The 27358-nt window shown below is 42.8% G+C and overlaps 1 protein-coding gene and 1 long non-coding RNA gene across 4 annotated transcripts in view; one reads left to right on the top strand and one right to left on the bottom strand.

Annotated features, from left to right (window-relative positions):
- The window catches only part of LOC149985565 (uncharacterized), a 191236-nt gene extending 165760 nt beyond the window's left edge, over positions 1-25476 (bottom strand). For 2 of the 3 annotated variants that reach the window (XR_016495871.1, XR_016495872.1), the window contains exons 1-2: positions 25338-25476; positions 24908-24969 (exon numbers count right to left, since the gene is read on the bottom strand). This is a non-coding gene — a long non-coding RNA (uncharacterized LOC149985565). Of the gene's footprint in view, positions 1-16908; positions 16928-24907; positions 24970-25337 lie in introns of those variants that run through there. The other variant, XR_016495873.1, reaches the window with a different exon arrangement.
- The window catches only part of LOC110524655 (contactin-1a), a 123336-nt gene that overhangs the window by 13320 nt on the left and 82658 nt on the right, over positions 1-27358 (top strand). The window lies entirely within an intron of this gene.

The following is a 27358-nucleotide window of genomic DNA, read 5'->3' as shown; positions in this document are numbered from 1 at the left end:
CTATGCACATGTTATTATCCAGTATCCCTCAGGCTATGGCAGGCAAACACATATTTGGCTGCAAGAAGAGCCATTGCTCCTTCACCCATGAGTATTTTTAGTTTTTCCTCTGGGATTAATAAGTTAAATTTGGAATAAATGTAGTCATTTCTGTGAATAATGAATCTTTTGGTGAGGAATATTTATCACAGTAAAGGAGAAAGTGCATCTCTGTTTCTACCTCCCCTGTCGTACAGCTCCTCTTTGGGTAGCAATGTCTTTTTATGTCTACCAGTTTCTATTACCAATTGGTGGTCACTCGGTCTCTACTTGGTAAGGATCTGTCTCTGCTTCGTATCTCTGACAGAGTAGAGATCATCAGCCAATTCATATTCTCTGTTTATGGCCAGATAGCAATTTAGTCGGTTTTTGGATTATTTTTTTTTTTCTATTGTTGAAAATATGAGTTCTTTGATTGGTTCATGATTTTGTTTATTGGAAATATTTATTTTGAAGACCTACATACATTAGTTAATGCCCTACATGCATTAGTTAATGCCCTACATGCATTACTTAATGCCCTACATGCATTAGTTAATGCCCTACATGCATTAGTTAATGCCCTACATGCATTAGTTAATGCCCTACATGCATTAGTTGGTGTATTTCTTTGGACTTGTATAATGCTCCGACAGAATTCAATTGGATGTTTGTCCCACATTTAAAAGTCCAGTTTATTGAGTGGCCCCCAAACCTCACTTCCGTAAAGAGCTATTGGTAGGATTACACTGTCAAATTCTTGTTCCAAATTCGAATTTGGATGTTTATTTTGAATAACTTCCTTTTTATTGCGTACAATGCTCTGCAGGCTTTTTTTTTGAGTGCATTCACTGCCATACGAGTTTCCCGATGCAGATATCGTCAGACCAAGGTATGAGTAATTTTGTGTGTGTTCAATTATGGTGTTGTTCAGGGTGAATTTATATGAGTGTTTTTTGGGGGGGAAATCGTGATTTTCGTTTTTTTTTTTTTTTTACTGCCTGGGCCCAATTATGGCAATATTGCTATATAATGTTAAGGTTCTGTTGAAGACATTCTTTGGTTGGTGACAGAAGTACCAAATCATCAGCATATAGCAGGTATTTTACCTGCTGGGGCTGGAAAATGGTCCAAGATGTCTGCTAATTCATTGATATAAATGTTGAAAAGATTTGGACTCAAACTGTAGCCTGTTTTTAGATTTTTATTGCACATTTGTTTTCTGTGTGCGTACATTTTATTAAGTCATACACCTTACCACCAAGCCCACTTTGGATAATTTTATAGAATAGCCCTTCATGCTAAATTTAATATTTTTTAAAGTCAGTAAAGCAAGCAAAGATTTTGCCCTTTTTTTGTTGGTAGATGTGTTTATTAATTAGTGTGTGTAGTATGGTCAGTAGTAGTACGATGGTTGGGGAGAAAGCCAATTTGACATTTACTTATTTCATTTTTTTCTTGAAGAAAGGTTTTAATTCTTGAATTCAAAATGTTACATAATTCCCCTGTAATTATTGGTGTCTTATTTGTCTCCGCTTTTGTGGACAGTGGAGATGAGCCCCTGGTTTCAGGAAAGCAGACAGAAGTTAATTCCATGTTGAACAATTTGAGCGCAGCATTTTGCTACTCAGGTGTGCTGTTTTTCAGCATTTCATTTCTGATTCTCTCTCTCTCTCTCTCTCACACTCACTCACTCACTCACTCACTCACTCACTCACTCACTCACACATACATACAGTGCAGTGCCTTGCGAAAGTATTCGGCCCCCTTGAACTTTGTGACCTTTTGCCACATTTCAGGCTTCAAACATAAAGAAATAAAACTGTATTTTTTTGTGAAGAATCAACAACAAGTGGGACACAATCATGAAGTGGAACGACATTTATTGGATATTTCAAACTTTTTTAACAAATCAAAAACTGAAAAATTGGGCGTGCAAAATTATTCAGCCCCCTTAAGTTAATACTTTGTAGCGCCACCTTTTGCTGCGATTACAGCTGTAAGTCGCTTGGGGTATGTCTCTATCAGTTTTGCACATCGAGAGACTGACATTTTTTCCCATTCCTCCTTGTAAAACAGCTCGAGCTCAGTGAGGTTGGATGGAGAGCATTTGTGAACAGCAGTTTTCAGTTCTTTCCACAGATTCTCGATTGGATTCAGGTCTGGACTTTGACTTGGCCATTCTAACACCTGGATATGTTTATTTTTGAACCATTCCATTGTAGATTTTGCTTTATGTTTTGGATCATTGTCTTGTTGGAAGATAAATCTCCGTCCCAGTCTCAGGTCTTTTGCAGACTCCATCAGGTTTTCTTCCAGAATGGTCCTGCATTTGGCTCCATCCATCTTCCCATCAATTTTAACCATCTTCCCTGTCCCTGCTGAAGAAAAGCAGGCCCAAACCATGATGCTGCCACCACCATGTTTGACAGTGGGGATGGGGTGTTCAGGGTGATGAGCTGTGTTGCTTTTACGCCAAACATAACGTTTTGCATTGTTGCCAAAAAGTTCAATTTTGGTTTCATCTGACCAGAGCACCTTCTTCCACATGTTTGGTGTGTCTCCCAGGTGGCTTGTGGCAAACTTTAAACGACACTTTTTATGGATATCTTTAAGAAATGGCTTTCTTCTTGCCACTCTTCCATAAAGGCCAGATTTGTGCAATATACGACTGATTGTTGTCCTATGGACAGAGTCTCCCACCTCAGCTGTAGATCTCTGCAGTTCATCCAGAGTGATCATGGGCCTCTTGGCTGCATCTCTGATCAGTCTTCTCCTTGTATGAGCTGAAAGTTTAGAGGGACGGCCAGGTCTTGGTAGATTTGCAGTGGTCTGATACTCCTTCCATTTCAATATTATCGCTTGCACAGTGCTCCTTGGGATGTTTAAAGCTTGGGAAATCTTTTTGTATCCAAATCCGGCTTTAAACTTCTTCACAACAGTATCTCGGACCTGCCTGGTGTGTTCCTTGTTCTTCATGATGCTCTCTGCGCTTATAACGGACCTCTGAGAATATCACAGTGCAGGTGCATTTATACGGAGACTTGATTACACACAGGTGGATTGTATTTATCATCATTAGTAATTTAGGTCAACATTGGATCATTCAGAGATCCTCACTGAACTTCTGGAGAAAGTTTGCTGCACTGAAAGTAAAGGGGCTGAATGATTTTGCACGCCCAATTTTTCAGTTTTTTGATTTGTTAAAAAAGTTAGAAATATCCAATAAATGTCGTTCCACTTCATGATTGTGTCCCACTTGTTGTTGATTCTTCACAAAAAATACAGTTTTATATCTTTATGTTTGAAGCCTGAAATGTGGCAAAAGGTCGCAAAGTTCAAGGGGGCCGAATACTTTCGCAAGGCACTGTATATATACAGTGGGGCAAAAAAGTATTTAGTCAGCTACCAATTGTGCAAGTTCTCCCACTTAAAAAGATGAGAGAGGCCTGTAAAAAAAAAAAAATCCAGAAAATCACATTGTAGGATTTTTAATGAATTATTTGCAAATTATGGTGGAAAATAAGTATTTGGTCAATAACAAAAGTTTATCTCAATACTTTGTTATATACCCTTTGTTGGCAATGACAGAGGTCAAACCTTTTCTGTAAGTCTTCACAAGGTTTTCACACACTGTTGCTGGTATTTTGGCCCATTCCTCCATGCAGATCTCCTCTAGAGCAGTGATGTTTTGGGGCTGTTGCTGGGCAACACAGACTTTCAACTCCCTCCAGATATTCTATGGGGTTGAGATCTGGAGACTGGCTAGGCCACTCCAGGACCTTGAAATGCTTCTTACGAAGCCACTCCTTCGTTGCCCGGGCGGTGTGTTTGGGATCATTGTCATGCTGAAAGACCCAGCCACATTTCATCTTCAATGCCCTTGCTGATAGAAGGAGGTTTTCACTCAAAATCTCACGATACATGGCCCCATTCATTATTTCCTTTACACGGATCAGTCGTCCTGGTCCCTTTGCAGAAGAACAGCCCCAGAGCATGATGTTTCCACCCCCATGCTTCACAGTAGGTATGGTGTTCTTTGGATGCAACTCAGCATTCTTTGTCCTCCAAACACGATGAGTTGAGCTTTTACTAAAAAGTTATATTTTGGTTTCATCTGACCATATGACATTCTCCCAATCTTCTTCTGGATCATCCAAATGCTCTCTAGCAAACTTCAGACGGGCCTGGACATGTACTGGCTTAAGCAGGTTGACATGTCTGGCACTGCAGGATTTGAGTCCTTGACGGCGTAGTGTGTTACTGATGGTAGGCTTTGTTACTTTGGTCCCAGCTCTCTGCAGGTCATTCACTAGGTCCCCCCGTGTGGTTCTGGGATTTTTGCTCACCGTTCTTGTGATCATTTTGACCCCACAGGGTTGGATCTTGCGTGGAGCCCCAGATCGAGGGAGATTATCAGTGGTCTTGTATGTCTTCCATTTCCTAATAATTGCTCCCACAGTTGATTTCTTCAAACCAAGCTGCTTACCTATTGCAGATTCAGTCTTCCCAGCCTGGTGCAGGTCTACAATTTGTTTCTAGTGTCCTTTGACAGCTCTTTGGTCTTGGCCATAGTGGAGTTTGGAGTGTGACTGTTTGAGGTTGTGGACAGGTGTCTTTTATACTGATAACAAGTTCAAACAGGTGCCATTAATACAGGTAACGAGTGGAGGACAGAGGAGCCTCTTAAAGAAGAAGTTACAGGTCTGTGAGAGACAGAAATCTTGCTTGTTTGTAGGTGACCAAATACTTATTTTCCACCATAATTTGCAAATAAATTCATTAAAATCCTACAATGTGATTTTCTGGATTTTCTTTTCTCATTTTGTCTGTCATAGTTGAAGTGTACCTATGATGAGAATTACAGACCTCTCTCATCTTTTTAAGTGGGAGAACTTGCAATTGCCCAACTGTATGTATGTATATATATATATATATCAGGCTTGGCTCGACTATTTTCAATTTCCTTCCCTGACAATTTAAATACCAATTCTGTTCTAATAGCTCATTATATTTTGGTCACTATAGCCCGATGTTAAAGAGGTTATGCTCCATAGCAAGGATAAGAAGGAATAGTGACTACTCTGATAAAGTAAACAGGGTCAAGCTTCTTTTTTTTGTGTCTAATTAGTTGGTCAAGTTTAAGTCTCCTAATGTGGATAATATGGACATGTTAATTAACATCGTGCTTAAAGTGTTAAAGTGCCAGTTTACCCATGTGTATTAGCTTAGCATTTGACGGAGCAGAAAGATCACGTTGCATTACACTCGCTGTGTGGGCTGTATTCTCACTGGGGAGGCTGGAACCATCTGTTTAGCTGGATATCATAGGCCTAGATTTAGTTCAATACATTGTCAAAACAGAATATAGTTGGAAAATGCACATTTAGGATATTTATATCAAAATGCACAAAATTCACAAAGAGTTACATAAATCCTGATGAGTAGTGGACCTCAAATAGTTTATGTTCTCATATATTGGCAGTCACAGTGTAACAAAAATGTTATTAACACAAGCAGATCTGTTGAATGTTGATTCCTGGTCGAAATATTATGCGGCTAACCAACCTAGGCAGAAATATGAACGATTACTTTTCTCACAGTCCAACATAGATTCCTCAGCTGATTAGTGGTTTGTAGGTTTGGATGGACAAATCCTTCTCTTTGGTATTGCCTTCTCTATTCAAACACTAGTCACATCCCACTGGGCACAGACAGACATCAGTTTTTGCCCAGTGGGATACCTCATCTCTGCTGTTGAGATATGATAATTGATCCAGCCACCCACCCGACACCAGAGCCAATATTTGACATTGTTTTCGAGCTTAGAATGGCTCCTGGTGTGTGATCCTACTCTGAAAGGCTTTGCGAATACAGGCCCTGATGTGTTCCTGTAATGTTCTAGCCTATTTAGATAAACCCTAATCCCTCTTTACCAATCTGTCCTCATTATCATGTACACATGCAAATTCAACAGTGCTTTCTATTCTCTTATTCGGAGATGGAACAGAGATACGCCCATTAAAATACTAAGTAATTAAATGAATAAAAATAAGTCAGTTTAATCTAGAGATATTTGGTTTTTGCATGGGCTTCGTCTTAGTTAAAACAAATCAAAGTGTATTTGTCACGTGCACCGAATACAACGGAGACCTTACAGTGAAATGCTTACTAACCAACAGCGCAATTAAAAAAAAAAGTATTAGGTGAACAATAGATAAGTAAAGAAATAAAAAACAAAAGTAAAAAGACAGTGAAAAATAACAGTAGCGAGGCTATATACAGGCACCGGTTAGTCAGGCTGATTAAGGTAGTATGTACATGTAGATAAGGTTAAAGTGACTATGCATATATGATAAACAGAGGAGCAGTAGCGTTAAAGAAGAGTTTGTGGGTGGTGGGTAGCAGGACACAATGCAGACAGTCCGGTTAGCCAATGTGCGGGGGCACCGGTTAGTCGGGCTAATTGGCTTAGGGGTTAAAGCTGTTGAGAAGCCTTTTGGTCCCAGACTTGGCGCTCCAGTACTGCTTGCCAGTACCGCTGGGGTCTTTGCCAGTTTTTACACCGCCTGATGTAGAGGTCCTGGAAGGCAGGCAGCTTAGCCCCAGTAATGTACTGGGCTGTACGCACTGCCTTCAGTAGTGCCTTGTGGTCGGAGGCTGAGCAGGTGCCGTACTAGTGATGCAACCGCTCTCGATGTTGTAGAACCTTTTGAGGATGTGAGGACCCATGCCAAATCTTTTTTGTTTCCTGAGGGAGAGTAGGCTTTGTTGTGCCCTCTTCACGACTGTCTTGGTGTGTTTGGACTATTCTAGTTTGTTGTTGATGTGGACACCAAGGAACATGAAGCTCTCAAACTTCTCCACTACAGCCCCGTCGATGAGAATGGGGGTGTGCTCGGTCCTCCTTTTCCTGTAATCCATAATCATCTCCTTAGTCTTGGTTATGTTGAGGGATAGGTTGATATTCTGGCACCACCTGGCCAGGTCTCTGACCTCCTCCCTATACGCTGACTCGTCGTTGTCAGTGATCAGGCCTACCACTGTTGTGTCGTCTGCTAAATTAATTATGGTGTTGGAGTCATGCCTGGCCACGCAGTCGTGGGTGAACAGGGAGTACAGGAGGGGACTGAGCACGCACCCCTGAGAGGCTCCAGTGGCTCCAGTGTTGAGGATCCACCTGGGGGTGGCCCGTCAGGAAGTCCAGGATCCAGTTGCAGAGGGAGGTGCTTAGTCCCAGGATCCTTAGCTTAGTGATGAGCTTTGAGGGTACTATGGTGTTGAACGCTGAGCTGTAGTCAATGAATATCATTCTCACGTAGGTGTTCCTTTTGTCTAGGTGGGAAAGGGCAGTGTGGAGTGCATTTGAGATTGCATCATCTGTGTATCTGTTTGGGCGATATGCAAATTGAAGTGGGTCTAGGGTTTCTGGGATAATGGTGTTGATATCAGCTATTTGCAGCCTTTCAAAGCACTTCATGGCTAAGGACGTGAGTTCTACGGGTCTGTAGTTATTTAGGCAGGTTGTCTTAGTGTACTTGGGGACAGGGACTATGGTGGTTTGCTTGAGAAATGTTGGAATTACAGACTCAATCAGGGACATGTTCACAGTCGTCCGGAACAGCTGATGCTCATGCTGATGCTCTCATTGCTTGCCCCGAAGCGAGCATAGAAGTGATTTAGCTCGTCTGATAGGCTCATGTCACTGGGCAGCTCGCTGCTGTGCTTCCCTTTGTAGTCTGTAATAGTTTGCAAGCCCTGCCACATAAGACGAGCATTGGAGCCGGTGTAGTACGATTCAATCTTAGCCCTGTATTGGCGCTTTGCCTGTTTGATGGTTCATTGGAGGGCATAGCAGGATTTCTTATAAGCTTCCGGGTTAGAGTCCCACACCTTGAAAGCAGCAGCTCTACCCTTTAGCTCAGTGCGAATGTTGCCTGTAATCCATGGCTTCTGGTTGGGGTATGTACGTACAGTCACTGTGGGGACGACGTCCTCGATGCACGTATTGATAAAGCCAGTTAGTGATGTGGTGTACTCCTCAATACAATCGGAAGAATCCCTGAACATGTTCCAGTCTGTGATAGCAAAACAGTCCTGTAGTTTAGCATCGGCTTCATCTGACCACTTTTAATAGACCGGGTCACTGGTGCTTCCTGCTTTAATTTTTGCTTGTAAGCAGGTATCAGGAGGATAGAATTGTGGTCATATTTACCAAATGGAGGGTGAGGTAGAGATTTGTACGCATCTCTGTGTGTGGAGTACAGGTGATCTGGTTGCGCATTTAACATGTTGATAGAGATTAGGTAAAACTGATTTCAGTTTGTCGGCGCTCCTAGTGGTCTCCGGCCACTAGGAGTGCCGCCTCTGGGTGAGCAGTTTACTGTTTGCTCATTTCCTTATACAGCAGACTGACTGTGGTCTTAGTGCCAGCATCCATCTGTGGTGGAAAATAAACAGCCATGAAAAGTATAGATGAAACTCTCTTGGCAGAAAGTGTGGTCTCCAGTTTATTATAAGATACTTTACTTCAGGTGAGAAAAATTCTAGAGACTTCCTTAGATTTCGTGCACCAGCTGTTGTTTACAAATATGCACAGACCGCCCCCCCCCTCGTCTTACTGTGCTGTTCTATCTAGCCAGTGCAGCGTATATCCTGCTAGCTAAATATCCATGTCATCATTCAGCCAAGATTCTGTGAAACATAAGATGTTACAGTTTTTGCAACAAGTCCCCCTCTACACATCCTACACTTTCTCCATCATTTTTTATCATCTAGCCTACCTATGTGTTTTTAGTCATTTTCGGTTGTGCAAATTGTCCAAGACCAGTGTTAGGAACGAGCTGTGCCTGTAAGGATAAGTGATGAATGCTCACAGGTGTGAGTGAGCGGCGAGGCAGTGGCAGATTGCAAAGCCGTGAGGCTGGACTGTACCGTCTTGGCTTTGCGGGACAACTTGCTTTTGTTTGAATCTTGAATCTGTGTTTGTTGAAGAGTAGGCATATTCGTAGTCTGGCCAACCAGTTTTCGTAACACCAGCCAAGGACAAAAGGCTTTATGGTAATGATATAGGTTTTTTCACCCTGCGTCTGGGTGATGGAAGACAGACGACAGGCCGGCCCTACTGCATATTAACTAGAGCAGGGGTGTCAAATTAATTTTGCCATGATGTTGGGCCATTAGGCCTGGCTTGGTGTCGGCGTTCCAATTCATCCCAATGGTGTTCGATCGGGTTGAGGGCAGGGCTCTGTGCAGGCCATTTCTGTATGGACCTCGCTTTGTGCACATTGGCATTATCGTAATGAAACAGGAAAGGGCCTTCCCCAAACTGTTGCCACAAAGTCGTAAGCACAGCATCGTCTAGAATGTCATTGTATGCTGTAGCGTTAAGATTACCCTACACCAGAACGAAGGGGCCTAACCCGAAACATGAAAAACAGCCCCAGACCATTATTCCTCCTCATCAAACTTTACAGTTGGCACTATGCATTGGGGCAGGTGGCGTTCTCCTGGCAATCCGTCAAACCCAAATTTGTCCGTCAGACTGCAGGACGGTGGAGCGTGTACAGCTCACCGTCCAGTGGCGGTAAACTTTACAGCGCTGCAGCCGACGCTTGGCATTGCGCATGGTGATCTTCGGCTTATGTGCGGCTGCTCGGCCATGGAAACCCATTTCACGAAGCTCCCGACGAAACAGTTATTGTGCTGACGTTGCTTCCAGAGGCAGTTTGGAACTCGGTCGTGAGTGTTGCAACCGAGGACAGACAACTTTTTACGCGCTACGCACTTCAGCACTCAGTGGTCCCACTCTGTGAGCTTGTGGGGCCTACCACTTAGCAGCTGTTGCTCCTAGACGTTCCTACTTCACAATAGCAGCACTTCATTTCAAGGGGTGTCCACATATTTTTGGTCATATAGTGTATGTATACAAGCTCTGTTGTTGTGTGACCTCTTGCTTTTAGTAGGGGAGGGTCTGTGAGTTAGAAGCTGCAGTTGGAAGGCTAATACTAGGGCCAGCTAGTAGCCAGGGAGGAGAGAGAGTGTGTGTGTGTGTGTGTGTGTGTGTGAGAGAGAGAGAGAGGGGGGGGGGAGAGAGAGAGAGAGAGAGTGAAAGATAAAGACCTCCAGAATGGAGCTTGGAGGGAATACAGACTACGGATGGACAGAGTAGTGCTCTTAGAGGAAGCTTCATTATACATTTAGAGTGTCCTGTTTTCCTTCTCTTAGATCGGACAGGTAAATCGTTTGTGGATCAATAGTTTACCTTCCGACTGGCTCCGGATGGAGTGAAGTGCATTTAAAATCCAGAAATCCCATTATCCCTGGCAAGGATGGGAAGCTTAGCACTAACACAGCTCACTCTCATGCAGGGAGATGAGCCACAGCTAGCAAACAGACCTGGGTTTAAATGCTATTCAAAATCTGTCAGATACTGTCAACGTTTTCTTTAGGATGCCGTCACGTATACTCCCTCTCTGGCCTCTAGGTCATCAGGCTGCTGATTATCCCGCACACCTGTCACCATCGTCTCGCGCACATGACACTCACCTGGACTCCATCACCTCCTTGATTATCTTCCCTATATCTGTCACTCCCCTTGGTTCTTTCCTCAGGTGTTATTGACTCTGTTTTCATGTCAGTGCGTTGTTTGTGTGTTTCGTGTTCCTTTTGTTTATTAAAATACTCACTCCCTGAACTTGCTTCCCGACTCTCAGCGCACTCGTCACAGCAGGCCTGGAGTGCCAGGTGGGCAGGGTTTGCACTTTTGGGACTTTTGTATTGATTGCATTGCAACAGACAAGCACATCCCACATTATTATCCCCATTATTCAATATACCTTGTTTGTTGTTCTACCATGGCAAAGTGCCCCCTCCATCTCAAGCCGGGCTTGTATGTTATTAGATTCCCCATCTTAACACAATTACCTACATAAATATCCAGTCATATTTTTATCATGTCCATTGTTTGGAAAGGTTTGGATCATTTGGAGCCGTGTTTATACACCCTATTATTCTGAAAACTTTCAGCATTCAATCACATTGTTCTTCAATGTGAAGTTGTTGCTGTGCTCAGTGGAATCGATCCGAAGAAGGTCGGGATCACATTGTGTACTACAGGCTATTATTTATTACTGTCATTTTTAATGACAAGTCACGGCCAACACCGGGGTCGTTATTGATTTAACACTCATTTAGAATTCACTGTTGTTCCTTTAAATGAGTTCTGATGGTGATGGTGTACAAGAGCTTGGCTGAGAATAAACAGAGAGACTAAGTGAGAGAGAGAGAGAGAGAGAGAGAGAGAGAGAGAGAGAGAGAGAGAGAGAGAGAGAGAGAGAGAGAGAGAGAGAGAGAGAGAGAGAGAGAGAGAAAGTGAGGGACTGAGTGAGCGAAAGAAGACGAGGGCTAAGGCGGAGAAGGTAATGACTAAGGCGGAGAAGACAACAAAAACTTGAGCTCTGACTCTTTCCTTCCCTCTTTCCCTTCGAACAGTGTAACCATAAAATAAACCACCCATCCAGCTCTTGCCCTGTGGCTGGTGTCCCAGTGCTGAAGGCCTGTGCTGGAGGCCTGTGCTGGAGGCCAGTGCTGAAGGCCTGTGCTGGAGGCCTGTGCTGGAGGCCTGTGCTGGAGGCCAGTGCTGGAGGCCAGTGCTGGAGGCCTGTGCTGGAGGCCTGTACTGTGCTGTGCTGTACTGCTTGCTGGTGCGTTTGTGAAATGCTTGTCTCTCTGCTGGCTGCTACTTGCTGTCCCTAGCTATGAGCCAGCACTGTGCTATGGGCCTATGCTGTACTGCATGGCGCGTTTGTGTCGTGCGGTTGTCGACCTACGGGTCTGTGCTTCTGTGTTTGTGTAGCGATTGTCTCACTGCTTGCTGCTACTTGGTGTCCCAGGCCCCCAGGCCCCTTGGCAGAACCAAGTCTTTGAAGAGACCATCGATGTGGGCTGCATTAGCATTCCATGTAGGCGAGCCGCCCAAAAACAGGTCGGGTTCCAGTTTCACACTACCTACCCTTAGAGTTTTCCATTGGATCCACCCAAAAGGGTCTGAGATGCCACCGCCACCCTCTTGCTGCATACGGAATGAGAAGAGATAAAAGGCCTTGTGTTAGCCCTCTCGACTAAATAGCACAGACATTTGTATGGATGTGGCACCTGGCTGCAATCAGGCCAGGTCAGAACAAAACAACAACACATTAGCTAGAGCAGGAATGGTCAGAAATATACAGTCAGGTCCATAAATATTTGGACATGACCAAGTTATTATTTTAGCCGTCTTCGACAGCATATTGGAGTTGAAATGAAATAAGGAATATGAGCTGAAAGTGCATCCATCGGGTGAACGGTGTAGGCATTACAGCACTTTTTATACGTGGTCCCCCCTTTTAAAATCGACCAAAAGTAATTGGACAATTGGCTGCTCAGCTGTTCAATGGCCAGGTGTGTGTTATTCCCTCATTAGTTCATTTACAAGTAAGCAGATAAAAGGTCTAGAGTTGATTTCAAGTGTTGCATTTGCATTTGTTACTGTTAACCCTCAATATGAAGTCCAAAGAGCTGTCACTGCCAGTGAAGCAAGACATCATTGGGCTGAAAAATCAAAACAAACCCATCAGAGAGATAGCAAAAACATTAGGTGTGGCCAAATCAACTATTTGGCACATTCTTAAAAAGACAGAACACACTGGTGAGCTCAGGAACACCAAAAGGCCCGGAAGACCACAGAAAATAACTTGACAGAACAATAACTTGACAGAAGAATTCTTTCCCTGGTGAAGAAAACCCCTTCACAACAGTTGGCCAGATCAAGAACACCCTACAGGAGGTATGCGTATCTGTGTCAAAGTCAACAGTCAAGAGAAGACATCACCAGAGTAAATACAGACGTTTTACCACAAGATGTTAACCATTGGTAAGCCTCAAAAACAGGAAGAGCAGATTAGTTAGCCAAACAACATCTAAAAAAGCCTGTACAGTTCTGTTACAACATCATGTGGACAGATGAGAGACTGTCATGATCTGAAGCATACCACCTCATCTGTGAAGCATGGTGGAGGTAGTGTTATGGTGTGGTCATGTATGGCAGCCAATGGAACTGCTTCCCTTGTTTTTATTGATAATGTGACTGCTGACAAAAGCAGCAGGATGAATTTTGAAGTATTTAGGGCTATATTATCTGCTCAGATTCAGCCAAATGCTTCAAAACTCATTAAACGGCACTTCACAGTGCAGATGGACAATGACCTGAAGCATACTGCGAAAGCAACCCAATACTTTTTAAGGCAAAGTGGAATGTTCTGCAATGGCCAAGTCAATCACCTGACCCAAATTTAATTGAGCATGTATTTCATTTGCTGAAGGCAAAACGGTTGGCAAAATGCCCCAAGAACAAGCAGGAACTGAAGACAGCTTCAGTAAAGGCCTGGCAGAGCATCACCGGGGAATAAACCCAGCATCTGGTGATGTCTATGGGTTCCAGACTTCAGGCAGCCATTGACTGCAAAGGATTTGCAATCAAGTAATTAAACTCACAATTTAATTTATGATCATGTTAGTTTGTCCAATTCATTTTAAGCCCCTAAAATGGGGGGGGGGGGGGGGGGGGGGGGCTATATATAAAAATTGTTGTAATTATTTCACGATTCATACAATCATGTTGATAAAACCCCAAAATTAAAGATGAAAGTCTACACTTATAGCACATCTGGATTATTTCCTTTCAAATCCATTGTGTTAGCATACAGAGCCAAAATGATGCAAATTGTGTCACTGTCCAAATACTTATTGACCTGACTGTACATACTGTATCTCAACTTACTGTTGAGAGTCAGAATAGTAGAATACACAAGGTGCAATTTCGAAATTTGGTTGTGTATCAGCAGTTTTTCTCTTGTTATGTGACTCAATTAGCTGATGTTAGCAAAAATGTTTTAGATTGGTAAATAAGTCTAGCCAGCAATCTAAACCAGGGGAGGGGGTGGCATTGACTTTGTTAGTCACTCTCACTCAGATATCATATTAAAAACTGCAAACATTTCTGCTGCCACCACCATGCTTCACTGTGGGGATGGTGTTCTCGAGGTGATGAGAGGTGTTGGGTTTGCGCCAGACATAGCGTTTTCCTTGATTGCCAAAAAGCTACATTTTTAGTCTGACCAGAGTACCTTCTTCCATATGTTTGGGGAGTCTCCCACATGCCTTTTTTGCGAACACCAAACATGTTTGCTTATTTTTTTCTTTAAGCAATGGCTTTTTTCTGGCCACTCTTCATTTAAACCCAGTTCTGCAGAGTGTATGGCTTAAGGTGGTCCTTTGGACTGATACTCCAATCTCCACTCTGGAGCTTTGCAGCTCCTTCAGGGTTAACTTTGGTCTCATTGTTGCCTCTCTGATTAATGCCCTCCTTGCCTGGTCCATGAGTTTCGGTGGGCAGCCCTCTCTTGGCAGGTTTGTTGTGGTGCCATATTCTTTCAATTTTTTTATAATGGTTTTAATGGCGCACCATGGGATGTTCAAAGTTTCAGATATTTTTTTATAACCCAACCCTGATCTGTACTTCTCCACAATGTTGTCCCTGACCTGATTGGAGAGCTCCTTGGTCTTCATGGTGCTGCTTGCTTAGTGGTGTTGCAGACTGTTGCAGACTATATACTGAGATCATGTGACAATTAAATAAAGTCCACCTGTTTGTCCACCTAATTGTGTGATTTCTGAAGGTAATTGGTTGCACCACTTTTCAATTTAATTATTTTTTTACTTTTTTAAATTTGTTGAATTTCACTTCACCTATTTGGACTATTTTTTGTATGTCCATTACATGAAATCCACATAAAAATATATTTAAATGAATGGTTGTAATGCAACAAAATAGGAAAATGCTGAAGGGGCTGGATACTTTTGCAAGGCACTGTATGGTTGTTTTATGAAAATCTGGGAATATTTGGCCAAGGAAACCTTTCTGGTTGGTCTCAGTGAATGTAAAGCAGTTAGGAAGGGAGACCTTTTAAAACGGAATTGAGTGAAGTAGCAACACATATGTTAAATGACCAACTAATGAGCATGGAGATCTTCACAAGTTTGATAAACCTCATACACTACCATTCAAAAGTTTGGGTTCACTTAGACATTTCCTTGTTTTCCTTGAAAACATACATGAAATGAGTTGCAAAAGGAATAGGAAATATAGTGAAGATGTAGACAAAGCTATAAATAATTATTTTTAATTGACATAATAATTGTGCCCTTCAAACTTTGCTTTCGTCCATTTGCAGTAATTACAGCTTTGCAGACCTTTGGCATTCTAGTTGTCAATTTGTTGAGGTAATCTGAAGATATTTCACCCCATGCTTCCTGAAGCACCTCCCACAAGTTGGATTGGCTTGATGGGCACTTCTTGCGTACCATATGGTCAAGCTGCTCCCAGAACAGCTCAATAGGGTTGAGATCCGGTGACTGTGCTGGCCACTCTATTATAGACAGAATACCAGCTGACTGCGTATTCCTTAATTAAATAGTTCTTGCATAGTTTGGAGCTGTGCTTTGGGTCATTGTCCTGTTGTAGGAGGAAATTGTCTCCAATTAAGTGCCGTCCAGAGGGTATGGCATGGTGTTGCAAAATGGAGTGAAAGCCTTCCTTCTTCAATATCTCTTTTACCGTGTACAAATCTCCCACTTTACCACCACCAAAGCACCCCAAACCATCACATTGCCTCCACCATGCTTGACAGATGGTGTCAAGCACTCCTCCAGCATATTTTCATTTTTTCTGCGTCTCACAAATGTTCTTCTTTGCGATCCAAACACCTCAAACTTAGATTTGTCTGTCCATAACACTCTGTCCAGTGTCTGTGTTCTTTTGCCCATCTTATATTTTATTTTTATTGGCCTGTCTGAGATATGGCTTTTTCTTTGCAACTCTGCCTAGAAGGCCAGCATCCCGGTGTTACCTCTTCACTGTTGACGTTGAGACTGGTGTTTTGTGGGTACTATTTAATGAAGCTGCCAGTTGAGGACTTGTGAGGGGTCTGTTTCTCAATCTAGACACTCTAATGTACTTGTCCTCTTGCTCAGTTGTGCAAGTGGGGCCTCCCACTCCTCTTTCTATTCTGGTTAGAGGCAGTTTGCGCTGTTCTGTGAAGGGAGTACACAGCGTTGTACAAGATCTTCAGTTTCTTGGCAATTTCCCGCATGGAATAGACTGACAAGTTTCAGAAGAAAGTGTCTGTTTCTAGCCATTTTGGCATGTAATCGAACCCACAAATGCTGATGCTCCAGATACTCAACCAGTCTAAAGAAGGACAGTTTTACGTAACGTAACGTCATGATTTGTTGTCAAGGATGCTTATCAAATCAAATGTATTTATATAGCCCTTCTTACATCAGCTGATATCTCAAAGTGCTGTACAGAAACCCAGCCTAAAACCCCAAACAGCAAGCAATACAGGTGTAGAAGCACGGTGGCTAGGAAAAACTCCCTAAAAAGGCCAAACCCTAGGAAGAAACCTAGACAGGAACCAGACTATGAGGGATGGCCAGTCCTCTTCTGGCTGTGCCAGGTAGAGATTATATCAGAACATGGACAAGATGTTCAAATGTTCATAAATGACCAGCATGGTCAAATAATAATAATCACAGTAGTTGTCGAGGGTGCAGCAAGTCAGCACCTCAGGACTAAATGTCAGTTGGCTTTTCATAGCTGATCATTGACAGTATCTCTACCGCTCCTGCTGTCTCTAGAGAGTTGAAAACAGCAGGTCTGGGACAGCTGGCACGTCCGGTGAACAGGTCAGGGTTCCATAGCCGCAGGCAGAACAGTTGAAACTGGAGCAGCAGCACAGCCAGGTGGACTGGGGACAGCAAGGAGTCCTCATGCCAGGTAGTCCTGAAGCATGGTCCTAGGGCTCAGGTCCTCCGAGAGAGAGAAAGAAAGAGAGAAAGAGGGAATTAGAGAGAGCATACTTAAATTCACACAGGACACCGGATAAGACAGGAGAAGTACTCCAGATATACAGTGCCTTGCGAAAGTATTCGGCCCCCTTGAACTTTGCGACCTTTTGTCACATTTCAGGCTTCAAACATAAAGATATAAAACTGTATTTTTTTGTGAAGAATCAACAACAAGTGGGACACAATCATGAAGTGGAACGACATTTATTGGATATTTCAAACTTTTTTAACAAATCAAAAACTGAAAAATTGGGCGTGCAAAATTATTCAGCCCCTTTACTTTCAGTGCAGCAAACTCTCTCCAGAAGTTCAGTGAGGATCTCTGAATGATCCAATGTTGACCTAAATGACTAATGATGATAAATACAATCCACCTGTGTGTAATCAAGTCTCCGTATAAATGCACCTGCACTGTGATAGTCTCAGAGGTCCGTTAAAAGCGCAGAGAGCATCATGAAGAACAAGGAACACACCAGGCAGGTCCGAGATACTGTTGTGAAGAAGTTTAAAGCCGGATTTGGATACAAAAAGATTTCCCAAGATTTAAACATCCCAAGGAGCACTGTGCAAGCGATAATATTGAAATGGAAGGAGTATCAGACCACTGCAAATCTACCAAGACCTGGCCGTCCCTCTAAACTTTCAGCTCATACAAGGAGAAGACTGATCAGAGATGCAGCCAAAGAGGCCCATGATCACTCTGGATGAACTGCAGAGATCTACAGCTGAGGTGGGAGACTCTGTCCATAGGACAACAATCAGTCGTATATTGCACAAATCTAGCCTTTATGGAAGAGTGGCAAGAAGAAAGCCATTTCTTAAAGATATCCATAAAAAGTGTCGTTTAAAGTTTGCCACAAGCCACCTGGGAGACACACCAAACATGTGGAAGAAGTTGCTCTGGTCAGATGAAACCAAAATTGAACTTTTTGGCAACAATGCAAAACGTTATGTTTGGCGTAAAAGCAACACAGCTCATCACCCTGAACACTGTCAAACATGGTGGTGGCAGCATCATGGTTTGGGCCTGCTTTTCTTTAGCAGGGACAGGGAAGATGGTTAAAATTGATGGGAAGATGGATGGAGCCAAATGCAGGACCATTCTGGAAGAAAACCTGATGGAGTCTGCAAAAGACCTGAGACTGGGACGGAGATTTGTCTTCCAACAAGACAATGATCCAAAACATAAAGCAAAATCTACAATGAAATGGTTCAAAAATAAACATATCCAGGTGTTAGAATGGCCAAGTCAAAGTCCAGACCTGAATCCAATCGAGAATCTGTGGAAAGAACTGAAAACTGCTGTTCACAAATGCTCTCCATCCAACCTCACTGAGCTCGAGCTGTTTTGCAAGGAGGAATGGGAAAAAATGTCAGTCTCTCGATGTGCAAAACTGATAGAGACATACCCCAAGCGACTTACAGCTGTAATCGCAGCAAAAGGTGGCGCTACAAAGTATTAACTTAAGGGGGCTGAATAATTTTGCACGCCCAATTTTTCAGTTTTTGATTTGTTAAAAAAGTTTGAAATATCCAATAAATGTCGTTCCGCTTCATGATTGTGTCCCACTTGTTGTTGATTCTTCACAAAAAAATACAGTTTTATATCTTTGTTTGAAGCCTGAAATGTGGCAAAAGGTCGCAAAGTTCAAGGGGGCCGAATACTTTCGCAAGGCACTGTAACAGACTGACCCTAGCCCCCCGACACATAAACTACTGCAGCATAAATACTGGAGGCTGAGACAGGAGGGGTAAGGAGACACTGTGGCCCCATCCGATGATACCCCCGGACAGGGCCAAACAGGCACTACTATTATTTGTCATTTTCCGTGATCTGGAAAAAGTTAAAAACTCAGCTGCCAGGACAAAATTCGGAACAACCCAGTTGGCTAGTTCAGCTATCTGTCAAGAAATGGGCAGGTTGTAACTTGATCCTACTATTTCGATTGGATAGAGCGAGGCTGTAACTCTGCTCCCTTTCACATCTCTCTCCATCGCTCAAATAATTTGCTGGCTGCTGTATACTACTATATTAGCTAGCTCAATGGCAATGACATGTTCTACCATGCCATAAATGTGCATAATATCTAACAAGGAGGGCAAGGGTAGGACTTTTTTAATTATTTTTTATTATGACGATGCACATTCTGTCTGAATGACTCAAATCTGCCCACAGTTTGAGAACTGAGAACACATACACGCGCGCTGATCTACAGCTTTCTTGGTTCATAAACATGCAGGCACGAGCCTTATTATTTAGGCATTTTAAAACCCTTCCCTCTTTCCCTATTACGGCAATTGTCACGCCCTGGCCTTAGTATTTTGTGTTTTCTTTATTATTGTGGTTAGGCCAGGGTGTGACATGGGTTATTTTATGTGGTGTGTTTTGTCTAGGGGTTTTGTAGTTTATGGGATTGTGTTTAGTTAAGTAGTCTAGGAAAGTCTATGGTTGCCTAGAGTGGTTCTCAATCAGAGGCAGGTGTTTATCGTTGTCTCTGATTGGGAACAATATTTAGGCAGCCATATTCTTTGAGTATTTCGTGGGTGATTGTTCCTGTCTCTGTGTTTGTTGCACCAGTTAAGGCTGTTTCGGTTTTTCATGTTTCTTGTTTTGTAAATTGTTTGTATTTTTCATCTTTCATTAAAGATGTATAAAGATAACCACGCTGCATTTTGGTCCTCCTCTCTTTCACCAGAAGAAAACCGTAACAGCAATCATCTAATCCAACTATCAACTGTCAATTTACAAATACGATTGCAGCTGATCAGAGAAGCACACCAGTAAATAGCTAACACACCAAAGAGGTTTAGAAACTCTGTGGTTACACTGCAAGTCAGATGGCTCGTTACCGGAAAATGGTGCATGTTGAAAATAATAACCAGGTAACGTTAGCTAGCTACGTTGGCTATTTTCTCCTCTGATATCTTAGCACCATGTTTATCTAGACAGCTAGCTAGCATAGGAACTAATATAGCTAGCTAGCTAACACTACAGATGAAAGGGTTAGATATTGTAATCTTTGCTAACAGGTCACATAGCAATCTGCTTAGATAGCTAGCTTGCGTATTGCTTGTACATGTCCAGGGCCGGGTACGTCAACACAAGCCTTATTATTAGTGAATTAAATTCAACTAATATTTGCAACAGGAGTTCGATTTTGGTCACTGTGTCAATTCATCCATTTCTCAATACTGTACCTTTCTGTTGGAGAATGAGCTAGCTTGCTGCTGCTGATTTTCCCAGCTATGCATTCCTCGGCATTGTGCAGTGCTCGTGGCTCAGGCGGTGAGCGGCGGCTGACATAGCAGCAGTTTTTCTACGTAGAGGGACTATCGGCAAAGCTGATAGAGAAGGGCCGATAGACTAGAAAAGGCCAATATCGGCCCGATATATCGGCTCAAACGATTATTGGTCATTCTCTATCCTAGATCGTGAGCCACTGCAGCCCCTCATGATTAGTTGAGGTCAAAGTTGCCCATCCCTGAGCTAGAGTGATGCTTTCACATCTGGGCCAGGACTGGTCGGCTGTCTGACGTAATCTTTCCCCATCATTGTGTAATGCTATAGCACACCCTCACATATCGCTATTGATAAGACGACAGTACCTGAATGTTCCTGCCGCATCTGAGAGAGAAAAAAAGGGGGAAGAAAGAGAGAAATAGAGATTTGCCATATCACCATACAGTTCATCTGTGCCACCCTCATCGTTCAAAGACCGTTCAACTGACGTTAATACGGTGCAGTGCTTCGTGCAGTGCTTCGAACAAATTTCCTTGCTTTAGTTTTACCGACCGAAAATAACTTCTGTTGAATTCTGCTAATTCATGCTGCTATTCATACTACAGCTCGTATTAATGGAAAATGTTCTTAGCAACGAACGTTGTCTGGATAGGAAGCAGCTAATATTACAGCCATGCGACATCAATTCACATCTGCTTTGATGAGCCCATTGTTTCATGGTTTTCTTTCTTTCTTTTCTAAGATGCAACGATTCTATAACGATGAGTCAGACATAGTTCAGTTAAGTGAACTATCATGGTGACGTTGAGAGGATTGAGTTTTTGATTGAGTTCAAGTGTGTGTGTGTTTGTGTTGGTGTTTGTGTGAGTGCGTGTGTATGTACAGTGTGTGTGTGTGTGTGTTTGTGTGAGTGTGAGTATGTACAGTGTGTTTGTGTGAGTGTACAGTGTGTGTGTGTGTGTGTGTGCGTGTGCGTGCGTTTGTGCGACGCGGTGCCCTTTGCTCTGTCTGTCCTACTCACAGTATGGTCCCGCTGTGTGACTGTATGCAGCATGAGTGGAGCTGTGTGTGGGAGATAACAACCAGCAGGGTGGAGGGTTAGGATTCACCCGTCTCCCCCTTGTCTGCCTCACCTCACTGCGACCTCTCCTCCATTCACTGCCATTACACAGCTCTCATAGTCATTAATAACCAAGCCGGTCTGTGATACTGTTGCAGCTATGCATCACCATCCAGCACATTTTAGAGTGCTTTGGGAGGCGTCCAACAGTCTGCCTTCCCGTCACAAATTGTAATCAAAACAACATATTTTTCATCAACATGTATCAGTACTGTAGCCTACAGTATGCACTGACTCACTGTACTGTAAGTTGCTTTGGATACAAGCGTCTGTTGGTGGAATACATTTATATTATTAATACATTTTTTTTTTCAGAGCGGGGTATGATGTGATGTTTCAGTCAGTTGGTCAGACACTGGATGGATTGATGTTGGTCTGCGATTCTGTGTTTTTTGGGGGGGAGACGTTTGTGTGTGTGTGTCTGTGTCTGTTTTTGTGGTTGTGTTTATGCTTATGCGTGTGTGTGTGTGTGTGTGTGTGTGTGCTGGAGACTATACCAGACTGTTGGTCTCCTCTGACATTATCTATTCATTTCCCAATGGTGCGTCTTTCTAATACCACAAAGCATCGGGGCAGTATCGGGACAGCATCGGGACTGCATTAGGACAGGAGAATAATCCTAATGGCAAAATGGGGACCTGTACTTTTTCATGTTATTGGATAGGATAGATAGAAAAAGAGGAAATAAGGGAGAGTGAGTGTGTTGAAACAGCAGTGGGATGGATTCAAACCCATGCTGCAGCTGTACACTACATGTGTTTCAACGGCAATGGCTTAGACAACTACACCCCCCTGCAGACCACAGGGACCTGCACTTTTGGCAAACAACTCGTCACATGGATTCTCTTTTAATAGGTTTTGATGTGTTTGGCATCGATAGATCTTGAATGATCAAATGTCCCCCCCCCCCCAAACAGATGTGAACTAAATGATTATTTCACAGAACAGTGCACAATGTTTCTCTACCTTCTAGTGATCTCTGTAACTGTGATTAACATGCCAAAACAGCATGACTTTCAGAAACTATGCAAAATAACTTGAACAGCTACCCTTCTTTGGGCACTCAACCGAAACCCCATCTATCTGTAGTGAAGCAGCATATTGTGCAACACATCCCGTACCCTACTTTAGCTTTGTTCTATTTAGCTGCAGGAATCAAGACGATGGTGAATGAACAAAGTGAGTGTGTGTCCCAAATGGCACCTTATTCCCTATATAGTGGACTACTTTTGACCAAATCCCCATGGGCCCTGGTCAAAAGTAGTGCACCCCAGTATACAGTGAATAGTGTGCCTTTTTGGATGCAGTCAGTGTACAGCCAGCATGTTTGGTTCATTTCAGGCTGCGTAGGTTTTATTTGAGAAATGAGTCCATACTGTTAGCTGCTCCACTTGCAGGAACTAAACTGTTGGACGATTATACTGTTATATAAATTTGTAATCAGGATGTTAAAAAAAATGCAATGTGGGAGTTTTCTTCAGTATGGTGAAAGGGAGCTATTTTTCACGTGTTATAATACCTGCGCTTAAGATATATATTTCACATCAGCTTTTCAAATGTACAAGTTTCCTGTAAATCTGCCATATGATGTAGGTGATCGATTTGAGATTACATCACCACGTATACACACTGTGTTGCTATTTAGTCTATTATTATCACGGTTCAGGGAAGACCCAGATGCAGGTGTCTAAATAACAAAAGTTAATTACTAGAACAGGGTGCAGGCAAAACGACAGGTCAAGGGCAGGCAGAGGTCAGTAATCCATATCAGAGTCCAAAAGGTACAGAACGGCAGGCAGTCTCACGGTCAGAGCAGGCAGAGGTCAATAACCCAGTGTGGTGGGACAAGGTACAGGATGGCAGGCAGGCTCAGGGCAGGCAGAATGGTCAAAACTGTGAAAAACTAGAAACCAGGAACTATAGAAAAGACAGGCTCAAAGGGAAAACCGCTGGTAGGCTTGATGAACAAAACAAACTGGCAACAGACAAACAGAGAACACAGGTATAAATACACAGGGGATAATGAGGGAAGATGGGAGACACCTGGTGGGGGGTGGAGACAATCACAAAGACAGGTGCAATAGATCAGGGTGTGACAATTATCACAGTACTTGTCTCTCTTAACATCTATCTTAAGACGTAATATTGCTGTGTGGGTCAGAACAGCGCTGTAGAGGGAGACAAGCAAATTCATGTTTTTTTATAGGCATGTGTTCTAACAAGACACCTGCTTAGTATGGGCGAGCCATGATACCGACACTGTGACTGGGCCAGAAACAGCCAGCGGATGGTGATTCAGGCCTCAGAGCCCTGGGCCCAGTCAGAGCTCATTGCTCATTGCCAGTCTGGACACACACAGTTTTTAAAGAGGGAGTTGCATTGAGGCGATGTGTCAGCAGTGGGAAGAAACAGCCCAAGAACAGGGCTCTGTCTCTTTTGCCTAAAGATATGCCCTCTCCTCATCTCCTTCTGTTAATCTGCACTGATTGGGAAAGACTTGACAGTTGAAAACAATATGGTGGACACTCACCATGGAAATGTAATAGTCCGGTGGCCATTTGATTAGTTGTTCAGGACCTGTCACAAACTCATACAGTAGTCAATACAATCACAAGGCTGCCTTTGTCTTGTTCACTCAAAGACTTGAGGAGGAATACAGTCGCTCTTTCACCATTGTGTCCCAAAATAAAAAACTGTAACAACAACCTCAGAAACAGAAACAGAAATGTCTTCCCCCCCCCCCCCCCCCCCCCCAAAAAAAAACTAGGCTAAACTAAAAATCCACCAACTGGAAGCTCTTAGGAGGGCTACAAAGGAGCTTGTTTGTGCTTCACTCTTTGTTGTTGTTTATTTATTGGTGTGCTTTTGACCGTTTTTAAGGGTTTCTCCTTATTTATCCCCATTTGGGAATAACATTAACTGTAGGATTCATTAAGTTGGAGTTGGTTTAATTTATAGGTAGAGGTTTAAATGTAGATTGAACTTTAGAATATCTACTGTTTGGGAGAAGGCCAGCAAGTGTGTGTGTGTGTACGCACATGTGTGTGCGTGTGTGTGTGTGTGCATGCATGTGTGTCTGTGTTTGTGTGTGTGCATGCATGTGTGTGTGTGTGTGTGTCTGCTCCCGGTCTGTCTGTGTGTGTTGTGTATTTCTTCTGTGTGCACAGGACAGGAAATCAACAACAGGATATCACAAAGCAGACAGAGAGCAAGGTTACCATCAGATCCAGGCAACTGGATGAAACCAGACAGGTTTACAGCTTCTTAGGGATTATTACAGTTAACCTTTCTGATCTCCCCATCCCGGATCCGGGTTCGTGAATACAGACTCAAGCTCATTACCATAACGCAACGTTAACTATTCATGAAAATCGCAAATGAAATGAAATAAATATGCTAGCTCTCAAGCTTAGCCTTTTGTTAACAACACTGTCATCTCAGATTTTCAAAATATGCTTCTCAACCATTGCAAAACAAGCATTTGTGTAACAGTATTGATGGCTAACGTAGCATTTAGCATTAGCATTCAGCTGGCAACATTTACACAAAAAAACAGAAAAGCATTCAAAAAAATCATTTACCTTTGAAGAACTTCAGATGTTTTCAATGAGGAGACTCTCAGATAGCAAATGTTCAGTTTTTCCTGAAAGATTATTTGTTTAGGACAAATCGCTCCGTTTTCTGCGTCACGTTTAGCTATGAAAAAACCCCTGTATCCAGGATTGTGTAAATCTATCAGCAAGCTCATTAGCATAACACAACGTTAACTATTTATGAAAATCGCAAATGAAATGAAATAAATATGCCATCTCTCAAGCTTAGCCTTTTGTAAACAACACTGTCATCTCAGATTTTCAAAATATGCTTCTCAACCATAGGAAAACAATCATTTGTGTAAAAGTAGCTAGCTAGAGTTAGCATTTCGCGTTAGCATTTAGCGTTAGCATTAGCGTTAGCATCCAGCACGCAACATTAACAAAAACATAAAAGCCTTCAAATAAAATCATTTACCTTTGAAGAACTTCTGATGTTTTCAATGAGGATACTCTCAGTTAGATAGCAGATGCTCAGTTTTTCCAAAAAGATTCCTTGTGTATTAGAAATAGCTCCGTTTTATACATCACATTTGGCTACCAAAAAAAATCCATAAATTCAGTCCTCAAAACGCAAACTTTTTTCCAAATTAACTCCATAATATCGACTGAAAACATGGCAAACGTTGTTTAGAATCAATCCTCAAGGTGTTTTTCACATATCTCTTCATTGATACATCGTTCTTGGACACATGCTTTCTCTCCTGAATCCCAGGAGAAAATGCCCGCACCTGAAGATTACGCACAAATTTAGACAAAGGACACCGGGCGGACCTCTGGAAAATGTAGTCTCTTATGGCCAATCTTCCAATGATATGCCTACAAATACGTCACAATGCTGCTAAGACCTTGGGCGAACGACAGAAAGTGTAGGCTCATTCCTTGCGCAATCACAGCCATATAAGGAGAGAATGGAAAACAGAGCTTCAGAAATTCTGCTAATTCCTGGGTGATGCATCATCTTGGTTTCGCCTGTAGAATGAGTTCTGGGGCACTTACAGACAAAATCTTTGCAGATTCTGAAACTTCAGAGTGTTTTCTTTCCAAAACTGTCAAGAATATGCATAGTCGAGCATCTTTTCGTGACAAAATATCGCGCTTAAAACGGGAACGTTTTTTATCCAAAAATGAAATAGCGCCCCTAGAGCTCTAAGAGGTTTTAACATAGTATGGATGCAAGACTATCATCGATCAATATTGTAAACTCAGTCATGCCTCTGCTATGCATCACATTTACAGTACAGAATTATAATGTAAATGTGAGTTATTGGTTGATTTATTGACTGGTTTATTGTAGTCTCACACTTCACAGAGGAGTGTTCATCTTATGCAGTCTATATATTATGGCTTACAGTATGTGTTTTTTACCCGATGCTGAATCTGTCAAGATTCTAGGCTTTCTAATGGAAAGGGCCACTCTACTGCAGGGATAGAGTGGCTCTCCTCTTTAGCTGACAAGCATTTACTGCTCACACTTAATGCACACACACACACACATTCAAGTTGCTGCGTCTCCCAGCCTGACAAAGCACAAGAAACAAAGGCAATTTAGGCAGCGTTCGATGCGGGTAGATAAGTGTTAGGCCTGGGTCGAACTGAGGAAAAGTACAGATAGGATTTCAGTCATTTTGAGCTACAGTCCTGTGTCTCTTCTATGGCCTGGTGCTCCGAGTGCCTTTCTCACCTGCTGGCATTCTCAAGTAGAGTTATTCTGATCAGAAGGCTAAAATGAAGAGGAGGTCAGAGGAGAGATGTTGCTTTTTTTGTAAGAGATGAGGGAAAATGTTTTGCTTGAGTTTTTTTTTCTTGACCTGTATATATGTCAATGTAGGTTGCCTTCTCTTCAGTTTTCTCTCCCTCAGTTTGTGTGGCTGTGTGTGTTCGGCACACTTGTGGTCCTGCATGTGTGTGTGTGTGTGTCCATGCCTGTGTGTGTGTGTGTTTCCCAGATCTGTTCTTATAATGTGGAGCAGTAGAAGGAACAAACGGGTCCTGGGTCCAGGCTCTGACCTTGTTTGCTAATTAAGTGTCCAACCTATTTTTCCACTCGAGGAAAAACACTCATATCTTAGAGATCGCCAGAAGGCCCTAAGAGCCGCTCTTTGCTTAATCCTCTCAGCCTGACGGTGTGTGTGTGTGTGTGTGTGTGTGTCTTCGTGTGTACTCATATCAACGGGCTAAGTATATATGACCATATGAATGTTATTCCACAGACACCAATCCTCTAAACACTTTCGCTATTCCATATCACAGTGCACTGCCCACACAGGCTCTCCTCGTTGTTTTAGTTTCTCTTTAGCCGTATATTTCCAGTCGTCCCGTTGCATTTCTTGGTCAGCTTTACGTTATTCACTGAGCGTGAACATTGCCCTATTTAACCACCGCTTCCCAGGCTTCTCAGGACTGCGGTTAACCATACACAACGAGGACCAGTGTTTT

This window comes from Oncorhynchus mykiss, chromosome 1 (assembly GCF_057628025.1).
Source record: "Oncorhynchus mykiss isolate SJ-2025 chromosome 1, ASM5762802v1, whole genome shotgun sequence".
Taxonomy (NCBI): Eukaryota; Metazoa; Chordata; class Actinopteri; order Salmoniformes; family Salmonidae; genus Oncorhynchus; species Oncorhynchus mykiss.
Note: the sequence above shows the minus strand (reverse complement) of the source record. Positions and strands in the feature narration are given on the sequence as shown.